Source organism: Caretta caretta, chromosome 4, assembly GCF_965140235.1.
Source record: "Caretta caretta isolate rCarCar2 chromosome 4, rCarCar1.hap1, whole genome shotgun sequence".
Lineage (NCBI taxonomy): Eukaryota > Metazoa > Chordata > Testudines > Cheloniidae > Caretta > Caretta caretta.
In genome coordinates this window covers 34,510,376-34,522,273 of record NC_134209.1, presented here as the reverse complement: position 1 = coordinate 34,522,273, position 11,898 = coordinate 34,510,376, and the positions used below count along the sequence as shown (strand labels likewise).

Here is an 11,898-nt window from a genome sequence, read left to right as displayed (position 1 = left end):
AATGTTAGGCTAAATCTGAGCTAGTGTTCAGTTGGCAGAGTCTAAATCAGTCTGGCCATCCACTTTCAATAAGTAAAAACATCTGTTCTATGTTTCTGCACATGCGTAAAATTCAGACACTACTCACAACTTGGTCATATAGACATGTTTTCGATTTATAAGCATTTTCCTAGACTTCTCTTACATCAATGCCCTAAAAAGGTACCAAAAGTACTTCATGGTGACTTATAAAAATTTTGGGATTGTATTGATTAATTTTTTACTTCTTTTAAGTACCCATGCCTGCCTCTAATAAGGTTGCAGTCATTTAGTGCATCACTGTATGATTAGATAAAATACTGGAGGGATTTGCATAATCTGTAGACAATGCACGACAGAAGAGTCTTGGCTTCTTCCACACTTTTTATAAGATGTGGTTTGGCTGAGTTCTCTGGTGCTGTTCACTTTTTTGTTGTATTACCTGACCTCATTTTTAATATTTTCTACAGTTAACCTTTAGATGAAAAGGTCAGATAAGACACCAACAGAATTCATGTTTACATGTGGTCTTTATCTGAGGAAATGATGTGTCTGCTATTCTTAATAATGTGTTCACATGAGTGTGTGTAAAGAAACTGATGACTGCATAGTCTGAACTACTGGGAGTGGTCTGCACATTCACACAGTGATATACACATAACCCTTTTCAACCAAGACTAGCATTCAGAAAAATTCCTGTTCGCTGAAGGAAGGATTACATTGACCAGACATTACTGCAATAGAAGTGAGTGATATCTAAGAATTGAATAAGACAAAGAAACTGACTTCTCTCTCCTCTTTTCAATTTTCCTTTTCCAGTCTTATTCTGTCCCCTTTAAATACATTGCTGCTACTAGGTAAAAAGAACTATATTCTCCTACCATATATGGCACTTGTACAGCAAGTACTTAAAATGTGTCATGTTTGCAGTTTTGGGGTTATTAAACACAGAACTGAGGGACTAATCATGCTAGCTAGAGTCAAGTATAATAATCAGTTATGTGCAACAATTCCTGTATATATTAGCTTGTAAGTGTATCTCAAACATACCTGCAATATACTTGCTATTCTGCCTTTAGGCTTTTTTTGACAGCTTGTTGCGCTGAACTGCCTGGAGGTTTTGTGATCTGCACAAACCACAAGTGCACTACAAACTAAACTAAATTCATGAACTACAGTAGGTGTTCAGAGGCAAAAAGTCAGTGCAGTAACCTGCTGAGTGAGATAGCATCAGTTAAATGATGAGGAACAGGGGCTATTTGTTTTGATCCATTTTGACAGTCAGGATACTTGTTTAATATGAGCTAAAGAGATACTGTGGAAGAAGCAAACACATTCAAACAGTGAAAGAACAGGTTTGCATGAGAGAGCTGCTCCCATTCTGGAATAAGTTGCTTCAAAGCCTTTTATTAAGTTAAGACAATATTCTATTATAAATAAAAGCTGACCTTCATCTCTGTAGCCAGTGGTTCTGGAACAATTTGCATACTGGGGGTGCTGAATGCCATTTAACAAAACTGTAAACCCTGTACATGGTGGAAATCAGTCAGAGCCAGGAGGTGCTACTGCACCTCCAGCACCCTTAGTTCCAGCACCTATTTATGTAACCAGCCCAAAGGCAGGGTCATGTCAGAGGAATTAGATGGCTATTAAACAGTACTGAGCAGTGCCTTTGGGCTTCTCACTGGTCATTTTCTACAGGATCTCCTCTCTTTTCATTCATCCAACCACACTCAAACTTTCATACCCCTTGCAGTATTATTATGCAGAAAGACAAGTAGCTAAAAGAGTTTATTTTAGCTGGGTTTTTCTTCCTTTGCAATTCAGCCATTGTTATTTCAGTGTCCAAATGTGGTTTTCAAATTTTTGAAATCCTATTGTAAATCTTTGCCCAGACTTCTTCTATTCTCCTTCTATCTGGCTCCTGTCTTTGTCCACAAATACACCTGTGCACAGAATACACCTGGGCACATGTCCTTCATTAATAGCCACTTTCATTTAATAGCAATACCTTTACTGTGCAATTTAACACATAAAACTTTGCATATCTTTAGCCAGAAATATCCTGCCATTGCTTTCTGTGCTCCGTGCCTTTACATTTTGGACAACTCTGCCTGTGTGCAGAGACGGCAGCCATTTTGTACTGACTTGCTGAAACTTTTGCAAAAGAGATGCACACACTGAGCTCTCTTCTGGAGATTTTACTTTTGTTCATTCTTCTTGTTTTTCTTAATCTTAAGTAAAATACACCTACATGCTGAAAATATGCAGTTGCTCTTTGAATACAGAAAAACATAACACTTAAAATATGTTTTCATCTCAAATACGCTATATGGGGATGAAGGAGTTTTTCAAACTGTATGCAGAATAGAAAATGCATACAGAGTGGCTCTGTACAATTAGTTTAGTTTCATATTTTCAGGGGAAAAAATGATTAGTTTAAGGTTCATGCTGTTCAGCTTAGTATCAGATAGTAGTCGTATATATCAATACAGCCATACTTTGTCATTTAGTTTCTTATATACGTATATATTTACAAGAGGCTTCACTCACTGAGGTGATTCAGTGGAAGTGGAGACTTTCAGTTTAATTATCCTCTTTTCATTGCATGGATTTGTTAGATAGCCATCATTCTTACCTTTGGGTTGTGTTGTTCAACGAGGGAAAATTATTTCATACAATAGGTCTGAGCTATGTGGGAGTGGAACGTGAATAACCGCACATATTGTCCATGAATCCCTTTTCCAGAATGGTTTTAAAACTAAGTATTCCCACTCTCTGCTTCTACACTTTGCAACGCTACACTACCGCTACTGCAAGTCCAATTCCTGCCAAGTTTTTGCAGAAGTCTAAGTACAGGAAAGGGAATTTTGGGGGGAAGGGGACATTCAGTATAATCTCATGTTCTTTGTAGTTTACTGTGTGAACATTTTCTAATTCCACTGTTGCGAAATCTCCTTTAAAATTTGCATTCCGTCGATTTTAAATTTTTTGTCTCAAAACCCAAGTCAGTACATCATAGGGTGACAGAACATGGAACTGAGTGGTGTAATTTTTCTAGCTTGCACTGGAAGCAAACACATCAGGAGTGTGTGGCACAATGTTCTTGGCTGCAGTTTGGTAGTCATATATCCCTACTGAGCAGGTAAGGGTGTGTGTGTGTGTTGGGGGGGAAGTACAGTAAATTAGATGTACTACAAGCTATCCTCACTTTAAAAGTGCCCTGGAATTAAAGTGTCACTGGGAAGTAATTACATTTAATAGAAAAAATCGTTTCTATAAAGATGGGCAAGATCCTCATCTGGTATGCCTTCAATAGAGCTACGTTGATTTACGCTAGCTAAGGATCTGGCCTCTAATGCATATATCATTTCAAACTGGCAAATATTCTGCATCCTATAAACATTGCACCAGCTAACCCAGGTGATTTTTTCTAGTTTAATAATATATATATATATATATATATATTTTAGATCCCACATAATATAATATTGTATGTAATGATTAATCAAAATAATCTAATTTATTCAGAGTCAGTGGGTCCAGGCTCTCTAGGAACCTTACACAACAAACAGAAAATATTTGATCAAAAAGAAATGGTGCCCTAACTCCTAGAAAATGAAAAAAAGCCTCCATATTGCCACTATATAAGTGGCTAAAATCCATGACACTGCAGTGCCAAGGTCACACAGTAAGGCATTTTGAAATGGCCCAGTGAAAACAAATGGGCACTGGAAATATCTCCCTTACAACCCTCTGAAATCCAAAGCACCAGCCCCTCTGACCTGAAAGGGGAAAACACATGGCAGACAGAAACAATTGGTAACAATTAGAATAGCTTTAGACCTCTCTATGTTTAATAATTACTAAAAGAAAAGAGAAAAGCAACACCTGGATATTAACAGAATATCAGAGTATTCATATGTTATATGAAAACAGTAACCGTTAGGCTAAGACCACTAGGGTGGGCTAAGACCACTGCCTATCATATTGACCAATACCATTTCATTGTTACCTTGTATTCTCCTGTCTGGTGTCTCTTGTGGGGCAGGGACTGTCATATTGTTCTGTTTGTACAGTGAGGTCCTGGTCCATGACATGGACTCCTAGGTACTATGAATGTACAGATAAATAATAATTAGGTGCTTGAAGACTCTGGGCCAGATCTCCAGCTGAAGCATTGAAGTAACGGAACTGTACTGATTTATATCAGCTGAACATCAGGCCCAGTAATTTTTGCTCACATGAACAGGGCTAAATTGACTGCTAAATATGGGGTCAGGAATCCATTTCCTGAAATGTTTCGGCAGAGATCTTGGTTTTTCTGCCTGCCTTTGGAATATTGAGCAGGGGTTATTTCCTACATGATTAACATCTTTTCCTGCCATGGGGCTGGGACATTCTTGGACTCCAGGACTTTGTGTCACCTAGGTATCAGATTTCTGAAAACATAGAGGGATGTCAGAAATGCATGAAGTGCAGACTGCACACACACACACACATAAATATGTACCATATTTTTACCATTCATTAAAAAAATAGTGTTTAAGTTTATATTATCAGAAAAAGATCTGCGGCCTTTCTTCTCTGCCTTAACCATTTAATCCGACCCATTTACATCATCTTTCTCTTGTAATTTATTTTTAAGATGGTTCACTGTATTTGGCTCTTAGATACTTGAGAAATGACAGAGATATTTGGTTTCCTTATTCCTCTTCATCCTACACACATGTGGGCTGGAAGAGAAGATCCTCTCGTTTATCACAAGTGAAAAGATAAAAAATGACAGACTGTGTTAATGCAAATGAATAAAATGAGAGTTTAGACAATGGGCAAACATTGATTTTGGCAAGTTTACCTGCCTTGAGAAAGCCCAACTAACCGAGTCAGAGGAAGCCAAGAAATTGCTTTTATGGGAATTATGTTCTTTACTATATAAAATATTCTCTCGAGAATTAATTAGGCATGCATTTATCTGGAAACATACACAATTGCAAGAGGAGGAAATATTCAACAGGAATGACCAGTGCAGACAGGAATTATTATGAGTGTTTTATGCAATAATTCCACAGACAGCCATCTAGGGAGTTGAAAAAGTAAATAAAAAAATCATCAGACTCAGACTTTAAGAGCAGAAGGGACCATCGTGATCATCTAGTTTGACCTCCTGCACACTGCAGACTACAGAACCTTACCCACCCACTCCTGTAAGAGACCGATAAGCTCTGGCTGAGTTACTGAAATCCTCAAGTCATGATATAAAGACTTCAAGTTACAGAGAATCTACCATTTTCACTAGTTTAAACTTGCAAGTGATTCATTCCCCACGCTGTAGAGGAAGACAAAAAAGCCCCCAAGGGTCTCTGCCAATCTGACCTGAGAGAAAATTCCTTCACAACCCCAAATATGGTGATCAGTTAGACCCTGAGCATGTGGGCAAGACCCTCCAACCAGACACCTACAAAAGAATTCTCTGTAGTAACTCAGAGCCCTCTCCATCTAGTGTCCGATGACTGGCTGTTGGAGATATTTGTTGCTAGCAGCAGCAGATTGGCTACATGCCATTGTAGGCAGTCTCATCACATCATTCCTTCCATAAACTTATCGAGCTCAATCTTGAAGCCAGTTAGGGTTTTTGCCCCATTTCTCCCCTTGGAAGGCTGTTGCAGAACTTCATTCCTCTGATGTTTAGAAACCGGTGTCTAATTTCAAATCTAAACTTGTTGATGGCCAGTTTATAGCCATTTGTTCTTGTCTCCATATCGGACCTTAACTTAAATAACTCCTCTCCTGGTATTTATCCCTCTGATGTATTATTGAGAAGAATCATATCTCCCCTCAGCCTTCGTTTGGTTAGGCTAAACAAATGAAGCTCTTTGAGTCTCCTCTAATAAGGTAGGTTTTCTATTCCTCAGATCATCCTAATAGCCCATCTCTGTACCTGTTGCAGTTTGAATTCATCTTTCCTAAATATGGGAGGCTATAATTGCACACACTATTCCAGATGAGGTCCCACCAGTGCCTCATATAACAGTACTAACACTTTACTGTCTCCTCGCCTGATGCATCCTAGGACTGCCTTAACCTTTTTCATGGCCGCATCACAATGATAGCTCATCGCGATCCTGAGATCAACCAGTACATTCCGGTCTTTCTCCTCCTCTGTTGATTTGAACCAGTACATCCCCAGTTTATAGCAAAGTCTTGTTGCTAGTCCCTACGTGCTTGACCTTGCACTTTGTACTATTAAATTTGATCGCATTTCAATTACTCCAATTTTCAAGATCTTCTTGTATGATATTCCAGTCTTTCTCCATATTGGCAATACCTCCGAACTTTGTGTCATCCACAAATTTTATTTGCACACTTTCACTTTTTGTGCCAAGGTCATTAATAAAAACGTTAAATATGACTGGTACCAAGCCCGATCCCTGAGGAACTCCACTAGGAACCTCCCTCCAGCATCACAGTTCACCTTTCAGTATGACCTGTTGTAGTCTCTCCTTAAACCAGTTCCTTATCCATCTTTCAATTCTTCTATTGATTTCCATCTTCTCCAATTTAACTAATAATTTCCCATGTGGAACTGTATCAGGTGTCTTACTGAAATCCAGGTAGATTAGCCCGACTACATGTCCTTGGTCTAAAAAAATCAATTATATTCTCAAAGGAAGAGATCAGGCTGGTCTGGCACAATCTACCTTTTGTAAAACCATACTGTATATCATCCCAATTACTGTTTACTTCTACGTCCTTAATTACTTTCTCTCTCAAAATTTGTTTTAAGATCTTGCATACAATTAAGGTCAAACTAACAGGCCTGTAGTTTCCCAGATCACTTCTCTCCCCCCCTTCCCCCCCGGCCACCTTTCTTAAAAATAGGAACTGTAAAAGCAATTCTCCAGTCAGATGATATGATACCCCAAGTTTACAGATTCCTTAAAAATCCTTGCTTTTGGTCTTGCAGTTTTGTGTGCCAGTTCCTTTAATATTCGTATATGGAGATTATCTGGGCCTCCTGATTTAATCCCATTAAGATGTTTGAGTTTGATTTCCACCTCAGATGTGGTCTTATCCTAGCACCTAAGAACTCTAGTCAAGGACCAAGACCCCATTGAGCTTGGCACTATACCAACACAGACGGCCCTGCTTAAAAGAGTTTACGATCTACGTATAAGACAAAAGACAACTCATGGATAGGCAGGCAGACTGACGGGAATAATGGTCAGCAATAAGAATTTAATTTAATTAATTGAGAAACTGCTTTAGTCATTTCCTTCTGCATGCTTCATGTGACATCTCTTGTTTTTGTTTTTTTTTTTTTTATTGTGAGAATCTTGAATATAGAAGTAGCTGATTTATCTATTTAGTGCTCTTGGCCTAACAGATTATCTGGGATGCTGCACAAAAAAATTTAAAACAAAATTTTCACTGGGGCCAGCCAATGACCAGCCAACAAAATTGTACAAATCCAGAAGGAAGGACTGGAGTCAAAAGAAAACCAAAACTTTCACGGGCGTTCCAGCCCCAAATGAAAAACTTTGCACTGAACCTGAGCAGTAAAGGTAAAAAATGAAGCTTCAAAGAGATCCCAACACAACATTATGGTCCAAGTCATTAACAGTAGTACATAGCATCAGCCAACCCCCGCCCCTCCTCGCCAGGTTTCAGAGTCTGGGCTACACCCCAAGCCTGAACATCTACTCTGCTATTTTTAGCCCCACATGATGAGCTCAAGTCAGTTGACCAGGGTCTGAGACTCTCTGCAGCCAGGTGCTGTTTCCTCCCCGCCTCCCCCCGTATATAGCCCTTTTCATTCACAGATCTCAAAGCACTTCACAAAGGTGGTCAGTCACACTATCCTCATTTTACAGATGGGGAAAATGAGGCACAGAATTGATGTGACTTGCCCAAGATCACCCAGCAGGCCTGTGGCAGAACTGAGAATAGCACCCACTTCTCCTGAGTCCCCATCCAGTGCTCTACCAGGCCACCCTGCTTGAATTATTTTTACACAGTGTCCTGTCTGTGCATCGTACTAAATTTGAATGGTTAGGGTTGATTTTTTTAAATGCACATGATGGTGTTTGTGAAATGGAAAGCTACATTTGTTGTCTGGCGCTTATTTAAGGTTTTTCCAAGTTTTCTGCTGCATCGGTTGCAAAATGCACAAATCGCCACTAGGTCTGTGTCTCCAAATCACCGCTTATATGAGTTGTTTCTGCTACCTCTGAAATTTTCTATGAAGGGATGTCAGATATAATCTATCAGTTTAGTGTTATATAAAATCATATGCAGATATACAAGATAGAGACTTGTGCAAGCTTGAAGCAACTGTTTCTCCACAATAGGCTTAGTTTATATATTCTTCCCATCTGGAATAGAATAGAAATACAATTCATCTTCAGTCTGGTCCAGACTATGTGAGACATTTACAAGTCAGAATTAAACTTTGATGCAAGCCCATGTCTTCTTGCTCTATTGTATAAAGGGCTCTGCGGAGAATGCTGAATTTGTATCAAAAAGTGATTATGAATTTAAGATAGGTAATCACTACCATCTGCTGGGAAAACAGCTACAAATTCATCCATCACTTGTACTAGAGAGACAATGAGGAATGTTGCTGTAGTCTAAAAGCTGCCTACCCCCTTCAGCTGTTGCTCTATTCAAGTGAAATCCTTGAGTCTCATTTGCTGTCAATGGGGTTGTACACGTATTGTTGGGGACATAATCTGGCTTCCAATATTTTACTATTGGTGGTGATGACAATTACAATGAAGATTTTGGGGGGAATTTTTGTTTTGGGTCAAGATTTTCTAGTTTTTCATCAAAAAACAAAAAATGATTATTTTTTGGTAAAAAATTTCAGTTCTTAAGTGTTTTAGTTTTCAAAAGCTGAATATTTTTATGGAGAATCAAAAAAAAAATTAACCAAAAGTTTTTTTCCAACAATTTTTTTTTCTATTTTATTTAAGCAAACTCCAACATTTTGGGTCTGTGGGCAGGTCTTTGAGGGAGATTCTCCACTCTGTTACTTTTGCCCCTGGAGTGCTTGCTCCTGCTCTGTTATCTTTAAGGGAGCAGAGGGGTTTGACTGGTGCCTGCTCTGCTCTCCTCTCTTAATTAATGCAGGATTTTGGATGTGGAGTTGCTAGATCCTGCTCCCCCACCTCCAGTTCCCTGCCAGCTGCAAAGTAATGATGCTGACCCACTTCTCCCCACAGCTTCCACATACTTATTCTGATCAACTCCTGCTGTTACTATTAGGGGGCCCTAAGTGGCTCCCTATCAGATATCAAAGCCAGAAATGGGCGAGTCTTATTCCTGGTTTGGGAGGGGGAATCCCACGGGCTCTCCCTCTGGCTTTCCCACCCAAAACACACGCCATGCTGGGCAATTACTAACTCTCTAACCCTTACTTTTTTTTTTTTTAAGAGAAAAAACAGAAGTCAGCCATCCTTTAACAATATTACTTATACTTGAATAATGCAGACAGCAGCTTGTATCAAGTGCTATATTATTCTACTAAGACATTCCTTTTATAGCGTAAAGTCACCAAACTAAAGTCAGCTCAGGCAGGCTTCTTCGCAGTTGCAAAATCATGACAGACTCAGCCCCAGTCATATGGTTGCTTCTAGAGTCACAGATTACTTACAGTCAGAGCAAGATTGTCCTTTCCCCTCTTAACTCATTACATCCACCCACACGCCTCAGATTCTCACAACAGATGCAGCTCTGTAAGAAGTACACTGTATGTGTCACTTGGAAGCTTAAGTACAGTTTCGGTAAGAATCATTCCCTTAGGCCTTGTCTACACTATGAAATTAGGTCGAATTTATAGAAGTTGGTTTTGTAGGAAGCGTTTTTATACAGTCGATTGTGTGTCCCCACCCAAATGCTCTAAGTGCATGTAGTCGGCGGAGTGTGTCCACAGTACCGAGGCAACCGTCGACTTCCGGAGCGTTGTACTGTGAGTATCTATCCCACAGTTCCCGCAGTCTCCGCCGCCCATTTGAATTCTGGGTAGAAATCCCAATGCCTGATGGGGCTAAAACATTGTCGTGGGTGGGTCTGGGTACATATCATCAGGCCCTCCCTTCCCTCCCGTGAAAGCAACGGCAGACAATCGTTTTGCGCCTTTTTTCCTGGGTTACCTGTGCAGACGCCATACCACGGCGAGCATGGAGCCCGCTCAGCTAACCATCACCGTGTGTCTCCTGGGTGCTGGCAGACGCGGTACTGCATTGCTACAGAGCAGCAGCTTATTGCCTTTTGGCAGCAGACAGTGCAGTATGACTGGTAGCCGTCGTCGACATAGTCCAGGGTGCATAGTCCATGCATATCAGTCTTACCTAACCACTTAGGCACAGCAACACCTAGGGAGGGAGCATATTCTGTTTCCACTAGAGTTAATCTCCCTCTCATCTTCAGGGCTGAAGCTTTTAATCCCTCCAAAGCTGTTTCATTTCCCCCTTTTGGCTTTTGTCCCTTGGGTTACTAGCCATCCTGGGGATCAGAGCATGGTAGGGGCTAAACCTTCCAAGGAGGTGATATTTAAGTTTAAGTACCTACAATTGGGTTATTTGGAGCCACTGACTTTGGTTCCTGCATATGTGCAAAACCACCTGAGACTGACTTAAGCCTAATTTTCCTTTAGAAATTAATACCATAGCCATCCAACAGAGGGATACAATCTTCATCAAACCAATACAGATAGCTCCCGTGTTCTTCACAATAATAAATGAAAGCTTTTGCCAACCTGCACCTCTCCGACTCCTGTGGTGAACATGAAATCATATTCTGTGACTGAAGCTCCCAGTGGTGCCATGTTTCACCTTCCTGGGAAAGTTTATAACAAAGGATGCTCTTTATTGATTCCAATAGAACAAGTCAATTGTCATCCACAGAAAGTTCAGTAAATGTGTCTGGAAAGTTCATGGACTTAAAGGCATCAAGACTAACCACCTTGGTTGAGATTTTCAACATAATTCGTGATTTTGGGTGCCCAATTTGTGATATCTTAAAGTGCTGAGCACCATCTGAAAATCAGGCACCTTTAAGGTACCTGAATTTGGAGACCCAAAAAATGAGGTACTCAGAAATCACTAGTTGCTTGGTTCTAGTTTAAATATATTAAAAGGCACCTACACAACTTCTTAGTCATTGTTCAACTATTACAAGCACAAGAAAAGGAGACACATTCAAAACGTTCTCTATAGCCCAAGCCACTTCACAGCACAGCCTGCTTAACAGTACTGCCAAAAGCCCATGAATAGCAACACCCCATGAACAACCCCAGATCCTTCAAACCCTCCCATAACAGTCAGAGAGCTTGTCTACAGCGGGTTCGAAACTGCTGCAATGGATGCATCTACAGTCAATTAAGCGGGTCGAGTGAAGACCCACTAAAGCAACTGCCGATCGCTCTCCGTCCACCCCTGTACTCCACCTGAATGAGAAGTGCAAGGGGAGTTGATGGGAGAGCATCTCCAGTCGACATTGCGTAGTGTGGACCCCGTGGTAAGTAGATGTAAGTACATCAACTAAGCTACGTTACTCATGTAGCTGAAATTGTGTAACTTAGATCGATCTCCCCCCCCCCCCCCCCGCCCCGCCCAGTAGTGTAGACAAGGCCTAAGAAAAATAGGTGAACCTTGCAGCATGCCCTGAAAGTTAATCTATCTGGGCTCCATGAAATAAAGGGGGTGGAAGTAAACTCCAGATTAAAGGACTCTTTCTGGAAAAATGCTTTTCCAGTGCCCTTCCTCCCACCCCCTTTTATACCATGGGACTATCAGCACAAGTGCCTCCTCTGATTACAACTACCAGCTAGCCACAGAGGCTGCCGGATAACCAAAGCTCAAATCATTTGAAGCTTTG

At 40.5% G+C, this 11,898-nt stretch overlaps 1 protein-coding gene across 2 annotated transcripts in view; it reads left to right on the top strand.

Annotated features, from left to right (window-relative positions):
• Positions 1 to 642: 642 nt before the first annotated feature.
• Positions 643 to 11,898, top strand: part of HPGDS (hematopoietic prostaglandin D synthase) — a 57,679-nt gene continuing 46,423 nt past the window's right edge. Inside the window, exons 1-2 of one of the 2 annotated variants that reach the window (XM_048847127.2) lie at positions 705 to 763; positions 3,080 to 3,163. The gene's annotated coding sequence lies outside the window, so the exon portion shown is untranslated. Of the gene's footprint in view, positions 764 to 3,079; positions 3,164 to 11,898 lie in introns of both variants that reach the window. The other variant, XM_048847126.2, reaches the window with a different exon arrangement.